This window comes from Anoplopoma fimbria, unplaced genomic scaffold (genome assembly GCF_027596085.1).
Source record: "Anoplopoma fimbria isolate UVic2021 breed Golden Eagle Sablefish unplaced genomic scaffold, Afim_UVic_2022 Un_contig_8132_pilon_pilon, whole genome shotgun sequence".
In the NCBI taxonomy this organism is placed as follows: domain Eukaryota; kingdom Metazoa; phylum Chordata; class Actinopteri; order Perciformes; family Anoplopomatidae; genus Anoplopoma; species Anoplopoma fimbria.
The window spans coordinates 1-8,643 of NW_026552946.1; the positions used below are offsets into that span (position 1 = coordinate 1).

The 8,643-nt window shown below is 38.6% G+C and overlaps 2 pseudogenes; both read right to left on the bottom strand.

The window, feature by feature from the left end:
* Positions 1-59: 59 nt before the first annotated feature.
* Positions 60-789, bottom strand: LOC129116253 (extracellular calcium-sensing receptor-like; annotated as a pseudogene).
* A 794-nt stretch (positions 790-1,583) lies between these two features.
* Positions 1,584-5,470, bottom strand: LOC129116254 (extracellular calcium-sensing receptor-like; annotated as a pseudogene).
* Between the last annotated feature and the right edge of the window lie 3,173 nt (positions 5,471-8,643).

The following is an 8,643-nucleotide window of genomic DNA, read 5'->3' on the forward strand; positions in this document are numbered from 1 at the left end:
AAGGTTTTTACAATTTTCAGTGAACAGTTAAGATGTCCAAACCTCAGTTAATACTTTACCTTAGTCAGCGCATTTCCCCAGACAACTGGGATGTTATTCAAGATAAACTGATGACTCTCTGGAAGAGACGCATCAAAAATGCCAACTGTTACTCCTTCCATGGTTCCTTTGTTTGTTATTTGTAAGTTTACAAGTTCATATCTTGTCGGTGAATCTCCATTACTGTCAAAATAAACTCTTTCTCCTTCCCCAGTAGTGAAATGCACAGTGTTGAGATATTGCAAAACCTAGTGAATAAATTATAGAGAGATTACACAACAGATTCCTGCTACTATTACTCTGTCAAACTGAACTGATGGTTCCTCACCTGCCATGGTTGAATGTGTTTGGTATCAGCACAGCTACCATTTGAAAAAGGCCCTTTACCTTCCTCACATTTAATCAGGTTGTCAAGAGCATGAGCCACTGCGTAAACTGACTTGTACACATTATTTGTGAATCTCAGATCAGACCCATCAGTGAACTTTGATTCAACAGTCTGCAAGCTCTCAAAGCCGTTGCATGGCCTTTTTGTGTTTCTGCAGTGTCATTCAGAGCGCAGTCAAACACGTCTTCCCAGAAATCTCGGACAAACTGACTGTCAGGAAACTGTGAGGGGTGGAATTGCCTCAGGTGCTCCTCCAGCCCGGGGATCTTAGCTTTGCTGACAGTGAAGCCTAGTGAGCCCACCAGGAGGCTGTGTCCCTCACTGTCAGTCAGAGAGTTCAGCAACACAAGGAAAATATTCATGGTTGAACTCATGTCTCAGGAGACATGCCTGTGGATTTTATTCTATGATTTTATAAATGGTTTTAAATGTTGTTTATCCATATACGTAAAATTAAATATATTAGTTAAATATATATATATATATATATATATATATATATATATATATATATATATATATATATATATATATATATATATATATATGTTTATGTATTTATTTACACTACAAGGTCAAAAATCAGCACTTCCTGCAGAAAGACACATAGTGAATTCCCCCCCAAAACCAGGAACTAGAGCAAAACTAATACGGAGACACAGCATGTAAACATTTAAACAGATACATTTTCTTGCACAAAATTAACAAAATGTTATCAGTTGAACTAAATTAAACAAAATTAAAGATGCGCTGAATAATTAAAATATGAAGGTGTGAGTGTGTAAGGGTTTGTAGCGTTGCTTGAATGTAAAAAGTAACTAAGGCAGCATAACTAAACCATACCAGAGAAGGTGCCTAAAGGAGAAGCATTGAAAGAGAGTGAAAAAGCTGCAGCTGTGCCTGAAGTAATGTTGAAAAGGTTGCTGGGGAAAGGGACAATTTTTGACAACGTTGCTTAGCCTGCTGCCACCGTAACCCGAACCTGGATAAATGGATGGACTTTTAAAATGAAGCACAACAGTAAAGTTGCGGTAACAGAGCAACAGGGATATGTTGGGTTGGTGAAAGGTTGATGTAATAATATATCTTTATTTTAAAGTCTCAAATATGATGCGCATAAAAGTGTAAATTTATGTATTAATTTACATTTTCAGAATCATTTTGGTGCCTTCCTCCCCATCATGTTCTTTTTGTATTCTTCTCAGGTTTCAGTAGGATAATATAACATTTCGGAATAAAAATACAAAAGAGCAGTCCAAAACTAGAAGCCAGAATAGCAAATATTTCCACAGCAACACTGAACTTCCCAGGAGAGCTGATATACGCTGGGATAAAAGTAATCCACACTGCACAGAATATCAGCATGCTAAAGGTGATAAATTTAGCTTCATTGAAATTATCAGGTAGTTTACGGGCCAGAAAAGCAAGAACAAAACATAACATGGCCAGAAGTCCAATGTATCCAAGGACAGCCCAAAAGCCTACAGCTGAACCCAGAGCACATTCTAAGATGATTTTGTCCTTGAATTCCTTAAAATTCTTAAATGGAAAAGGTGGAGAAATTGTTAACCATAGGACACATATGATAATTTGTATAAGAGTGAAACCCAGAACACTGAGTTTCTGCTGTGCAGGCCCAAACCATTTCATCATATTACTACCTGGAAGTGTGGCCCTGAAGGCCATTAGCACCATTATAGTTTTCCCCAGAACACAAGAGATACAGAGGACAAAAGTGATGCCGAATGCTGTGTGTCGCAGCATGCAGGACCACTCAGTGGGCCGGCCTATGAAGGTCAGGGAACACAGGAAACACAGAGTCAAGGAGAAGAGCAGCAGGAAGCTCAGCTCAGAGTTATTGGCCCTAACAATGGGTGTCTTTCTGTATCTGAAGAAAATGAGTGCCACAACATTAGTGATGCATGTTCCAAATAAGGATGCTGCAGTGAGCAGTGCTCCCATAACCTCTTCATATGATAGAAACTCTGCCTCCTTCTTCACACAGGCATCTCTTCTCTCATTTGACCAGAACTCAGGGTAGCATTGCACACAGGTGATAGAATCTGAAAAAAACCATATTAAAGCAGGTGTTGGATTTGCTCTGTATATTTGTCTTTTTTTTGTCTCTATTTTGCATATTTTCTCTACATACAAGGCAGACACTAACTACATGAGTACCAAATAACAAATTCATATTTCATATTTTTATGTTTCAATATAAATTATCTAGATTGTACAGTCCAAGATACAGTATAAAAGTTATTGTCTGTTATTTTTGTTCATGTGGTTTTATTTCTTAATAACCAAGCATGATATCTTTTTTTAAATGTCAATTCTTAATAATACTGCACAAACACAATTTCACCTTCATCTACTCTGAATGCCTTTTTGCAGAGAGTATGGCAAATGTCAAAACCTCAGTAGGTGAGACTATTTGCATACTCAGGTACCACGAGGAGGTGAGAAATTACTGTAGGCCTTTTTAATCTTCAACCTGTATAAAATAACCCACCTGTAATGTTGCTTATTTCTCCCTCTGCACATCTTAAACAGTCATAGCAGCAGACAGGCTTTCCTTTTTGGAGAACCTTGCGAGTACCTGGAGGACATTTTTCACTGCAAACTGACAAAGGCACCTGCATGAACAAAACAACTTTGAGAAAGATGTATGGGAAACTATAACAATTAAAATAGACTGCAACAGACTCAACAGCTTCAGTGATAACATTGTATCATACCTGTTGTGAGTTCTGGGCCCAAATCAAAGACTTATTTTGCAGATTCAGCTGTTTGTCAGCAGGTAAAGATGCATCATGAAAACCAACTGTGACAAAGTCCACAATGCCCTTTTCTGTTGGCTGCCAGTTTATAATTTCATACTTTGCAGCTGGGTCTCCATTCTCATTAAAAGAAACCTCATCTCCTTCCTTTGTTTTGAACTGAATCTTTTTCATGACCTGTAAAATCTAAGAAGATATAGGCTTATTGGCTCTACACCACGGTAGAATGAGTGCAATTGTTTATCTTTCAATATGTTGAAATATTTTCCATGTTAAAGTGATTTAAATATTATAATTATCGGTGTTCAACTCACCTTATATGGATCAAGCTTCACTGTGTTGTTGCAGGTTTGGTTACAGTTGAGAATAATATGAAGTGTGTGAGCCACAGCATACACTCCTTTATAGACATTGTTAAAGATTGGCATGAGCGACATATCAGTGAAGCTGTTTTGCACTCCAGTCAGATCTTCATGTCCAGTACATTCTCTCTGATTTCCTGATGATGACTTCGACTGCCTGAACTTACAGCTAAATAATGCTTCCCAAAACTCTGTAAACATTTCATTATTAGATGAATTGAGCGGCTTTACATCCAGCATGAACTCTCTAACGCCACTGACATGGGCTTTGGGGATTGACAGGCCTATGGCACCATCCAGGATGTGATCCCTATCCATTGCTGCAATTTGGGAATCAAATATCCAGCCCTCACTGCCTACCCACTGGTATCCAGTCAAGTTGTGGTGTGACAACTCATGTAATAACACATCCATATCCATGTGCGAGAGGAAAGCAACAATAACCTTTGAAGTGGAAGTCTTGATAATGTCAATTATATTTTGTATTTTGTCTGGTGGATCTGTTCTAAAGAAAGATACAGAGTACTCCAGACAGATGCCCAGCCACTGGGCGGTGTCTGTGAATGTTGCCATGCCATTATTGCCATAATCATCATTTGTTCTAATAGCTCCCACCCAAGTCCAACCAAAATGCTTGACCAACAGGGCCAGGGCTCTGCTCTGGTAGTAGTCACTGGGTATTGTTCTGAGAAAGGATGGGTATTTGGTTTTATCACTGAGACAAGCACAGGTAGCAAAATGGCTGATCTAAAGGAAAAAGAATATCCCAAGATAAAGATATGATATATAATGCTATGACCATCTTAAAGATTTGAATAATTATAATATTGTTTTCACAATACACCAATCTTACTCACCATTAGGATATGAAAGGAATCGATGGCCAGTAGCTATAACCATGCAAGGAAAGAAGAGGTTTCTCCCATAATGGCCTGCACTTAGGAAAGACTGGTACATGGTGCCTCGGACGGGGCCAATGCCACTTCATTACCATTAGCCAAGGCCAGTGCCACCCTTACACTTCTGGCAATGGAGCCACATGAATCATAAATCTTGTAGCCCAGAGATTCCAGGCAGTAGGTCTGTGCTGTTATTGATCTCCTCTACGGCAAGAGCATAGCCTGAGCAAACTGGAACCCTCTGAAATTCAAACTTGATGCAAACAGTTATACATTGTTGTAATTTTAAATATCCTCGAAATAGAAACAATGGCATAATAAATAAAAGTATTTGATGTTATTAATATACACAATATTTCTCACTTCAAATTTCAAATACTGAAATGCTCAGTTTAACTTCCTCTTAGATATTCTTAAATCAAAATAGATTTATTGAGTATCATTTACCTGGTGCATTGCAGTGGCAGTGGTTTTTGAGTGTAGGTATCCTGTCTGTCTTTCCAGCTGCTGTGGAAAGAGAATATTCCCCCAACATAATGTCCCCATCCTTATAAAGCTGGGGGCTCTCAGGATCCCTCTCTGCCTGCACACCAGCTCCTCAGTCTGAGAGAAAGATGCAACCAGCAAGAACTGTAAGAGTGCCCATCCCTGCTCTGGCCACCTCTGTGTGGACGGCATACTGTCTAAGAGAGCTAAACCACTGGTTGGCATCATGTGTGCCCTAATGTTAATTCAAGGCTTGCACTGGTATTTATACATTTTGGTGCAGCATGGCAAATCATAATTGAACAGTGATGTTTCATCTCTGTGGAGTGGGGCAAGAGGAAGGAGGTTCCCTAACCACAAAAAGGCTTTGGGGCCTCACCAAACATGAGAAGTATGAAAGTTGAAACCTGGCAAACTACAAATGACCATCCATTCCATCTGCGGCAGATTCTCAGAAAAGATCATCTGTCGCCCATCTCAACTGCAGAACAATAAGATCCCTTGTCCCACCCCCATCTTGCCCATCCATATCTTCAGATCACCAGTTGGCCTTCTCTGCCGAAGCCCAGCAAGATCATCAATTGACTGACCACCTGTGGGTTCCTGCTCCACTACTCTTCAGTCTCTAGGCCGCCCACCTGAGCTTTTTCTGCCCTGCTGTCCAAGCCTCCACTCTCCAAACAATCTATATTTATTGTTTTTTCCCTATGTAATGTAACCGTTTATACTTTTTATGGGAGGCTAATCCAAAAATATGTATATATTTTGTTTCCAAATTAGCTGAGGTTCTCCACAATCTTTCCACGTGACAACTGCAGTAATACTCTACAAGGTACTAGAACCACTGTTTTAATAATGTACTTTCAACTTTGTGGCAGTTTGGTTGGAAGCTGACAGAACCCTGACCTCAACCCAATCAAACAACTTTTGGTAGAACTGAAAAACAGACTGAGCCAGGAGGTATAACCCAACATCAGTGCCAAACATAGTCTATTTCTACTTCTAACACACAGCTGAATGGGAGGAAATCCCTGCATCAAACTTTAGAATATTATCTGGTATAGTGTATAGAGTGTTGCAGCTGCATTTAAATGATCATGATTTTGGATGGAATTGCTCAGAGCGATATGCTCAACAGTCATACAGGTGTGTAATGTTTGGGTAATCACATAATTTGGCCATGTCATGTAGAAAGATAGATAGATCATCTTTAATGTGCAAACACACTTTTGCAGGAAAAACAGGAACATAGTGAAAACAGGCAGAGGCTGCAAGGTTGGGTCCTTTCTTCCTTTTTTCTTGTTGTGGTTTACTTGAAGTGAGCCAAATATTTAGCCATTATGCCGCCCCTGCGACAAATGGTTATTTGTAGTATTCATTTGTACTAGCCATCACAGTTTGCAAACTTGTTGTGCTTCAAAAAATCGAGTAGATCTAGAAAAGATAGCTCTCATTATCCATGTAATATTCATTGTAAAGTTATTTTCTAAGCTAAACTGTGTATTTTAGGAATGGGTCTGATATCTTACTGGATGTTTTCTTTAACCATTAAGCAGATCAAACTGATTTATCTTTTCCATGGTTTGAATACAATGAACTTGAGGACGAAATGTCTTTATTTGTCATATTCAAACTTCATTGAAGTTTGTTGAGTTCAATACGCAAAGTTATGGTTAAATGTTTCAGGTCACTGTTTTGACAAAGGCCTAATGTTCTCCAGTAGAGATCCTTAGTGGATAATGTTGCAACAGCCTGACGGTAAGTTTCCAGTGTAAACTGAGGGGACAGGTGTGGTGTGGAGGAAGACTGGAGACATTGTGAACTCTGGAGGGAGTTTATTTGTTTGTCAGAATGCTTGTAAGTGGGAAAAGCCTGAGGTGTAAGTCATGGTCAGGCCTAAGGCATCTGCACTTCACCACATGTGTTCAAATCCTCCCCCAAAGGACATACCCTCTGGAGAGGTCGAAAGTGTTTCATAAACTAACAGTCATCTCTACAGACATACAAACAACAATTTATTTTTAATCAAAGAGGACCTAAGAGGCATATCAGCTGGCTATTAACATCCCTTTGACTGAAAAATAACAATAACACCAAATTAAATATCACATGGTCGGATGATTTTCTAAATCAGGTGTGCTAAATTGTTTATTTTGATCAGTTGTCAAAAGTGTAACTTTAATTCCCTTATCCAAATGCAGAATACACTAAAAGTGATGTGACATGTATGGTAAAGTAATAGATATTAAATATAAATGTGACAAAATCATTTAACAGTAAGTTATGGATGAAGATGATCATTATGTAAAATACACAAATGATATAGATATAGTTGAAAAAAAGAAAGAAAGAGAGAAAGAGACAGAATAAAGGAAAAATAAACCCACATTTGTAATATATTCAAGATGTTGGATTACATTTTTTTTGTTGGTATTTGCATCAAATGTCAATACACTGTCTTAACTGATTGCACAAAAACAGAATCATTTTCAGGAAATTAAGTTCATACTCTTCCTCACCTGCATGACCTGTTCATCACATGTTTAAAACTATAATATACTGGTAGTTTTTTTCAATAAGCCTAATTACTCCTAACTCATTAGCTAAGCATTTAAATAAACCATATATTTTGTATACAGTACATACAATTTGAAATTTTTATTAAAATACATTGCAAGATTAACAATTTGCATCAAAACACAGACAAAATGTGTCATAGAGATACTTCGAAGACTGCATCCCAATTTAAGAAATTGTATTATTTAGTTTTGAATTGTTTCAGTTATTTTTTCAGCAACGACAGTGGAGAAGCAGATTATATTCATGAAAAATATTCATGTGTAAAATATAATCACATACTCTAGGAGCTCCTGGCTTCCACCATAATTATCATCATTGCAAGTACAGATATATTGTAAGAAAAATATACTGTAGTTAGAGCATCCAAAGAAAAAGTAACAGTTATGCGGAATGGCCCTTTTCTGATTATTTCATATATATTACGATGTAAAGTTGGATACTGTGAAGCTAATATTGTTTTTTATATCTTTTTTTCACACTGTGAAAGTGTAATCTATAAGAATTAATTCTATTTGATAACTTTGTGGCTACACGGTGGTGTAGTGGTTAGCACTGTCGCCTCACAGCAAGAGGGGCCCGGGTTCAATTCCTGGGCTGGACAACCTTCTGTGTGGAGTTTGCATGTTCTCCCGTGTCAACGTGGGTTCTCTCCGGGTTCTCCGGCTTCCTCCCACAGTCCAAAGACATGCAGCTTAGGTGCCCGTAGGTGTGAATGTGAGTGTGAATGGTTGTTTGTCTCTATAAGGTCAGCCCTGTGATAGACTGTCCAGGGTGTACCCTGCCTTCGCCCCATTGACAGCTGGGATCGGGTCTCCAGCACCCTGCGTACCCTTAACTGGATAAGCAGGTTACGGAAGATGGATAGATGGATGGATGATAACTTTGTCATATGTTGTTTACAGAGAACTACTTCTGCAAAGTAACTAGTAACACGTGCCATGACACAATTTTTTCATACAAAAAAATCATGGACCCAATCAAGTCTGTCTTATCGCACTTATCTCTGATTGGTTGTTAAGAGGCCAGTGACCCCTAGATATTAAAATGTCACATTTAAGATGCTTTGATCCCAACCTGGCTGGGTCGCTCTGCACTGTCAGGATTTGGGA